Consider the following 1,045-nt stretch of genomic DNA (forward strand, 5'->3'; position numbering starts at 1 on the left):
GCCATGGCTAACCTGAGGCCACTACTACCAGAAGAGTAAGTGGGAGGAGAGTCAATGAGGGTTCTTCTTTCCCAATGCCAGGGGAGTGGGAGAGCAGGAGGCAATCAGGCAGAATACTTCAATAATTCATTTTTCTATTTCATGTCCTTCATCTTCTAATAGAATGAAGTTTTAAAAAATCTGTGCAGAGAACACCTTATATTATAAATCTTGTTTCACTAGGTTGTAAACTCCTAAATGACAGGAAGTCCATCTTTTTTCTCCCCATGTTTTGAATAGTGTCTTGTATCCTGACCTCTCAAATATTAAATCAGTCAAGTCTTGGAACAAAGAGTATTCAAAAAAAAATTTTTATAAGATACAGGATCCTTTTGCTTCCCAGTGAAGATAATGAAAGGTCTTAATCATATCATAGGTGCCAACTTTTCATTTTCCTGGCTAGTGCCTTGGTAGTAAATCCAAATCAAACTTTTATTGCAGCAAAGTTAGGTTGCTAAGATGACCAGAGTAGCAGGTCATCTTAGCCATCTTCTCCCATCTCCCCGAGAGTGCAAGATTGCTCCATAAACCATGTTCCTTCATGCTCATCCAATCCTATTTTAAGTGATGAAAATAATGGTCTAATAGTCTTTTCTTTAAGAAGTATTTCATGTTCTTCAGTCTAGACTTTTAAAGTGTAAAGGACAGCACTCTGAGTCAACTTGAACTTTAAAATTTGAGGGGCTAGTAAATTGCAAATTAAGGGTCAGAATGTATTAAAATAAATGAAGTAGTTTGGTCACTCTTAGTCACAGAGGCAAACACATAGCAGGACAAACCTGCCACTAAGGTAGGTGTCTGGATAATCATCTAACCTTTCTTCTAAGACCTTAGAGCATCTTTATTAGAAGGCACATAGGAACGTGCCAAAGTAGAAGACTCTTCTCTACGAAAGAATTGTGTGTGTGTGTGTGTGTGTGTTAACTTCTACTTATCATTAAAGAAACATAGGAAAAATGGCAACACATTGTGTATATTACACCCAGAAGAAAAAAATAGCTGAAAA

The sequence above is a fragment of the Cynocephalus volans genome, chromosome 5 (assembly GCF_027409185.1).
Source record: "Cynocephalus volans isolate mCynVol1 chromosome 5, mCynVol1.pri, whole genome shotgun sequence".
Classification (NCBI taxonomy): domain Eukaryota; kingdom Metazoa; phylum Chordata; class Mammalia; order Dermoptera; family Cynocephalidae; genus Cynocephalus; species Cynocephalus volans.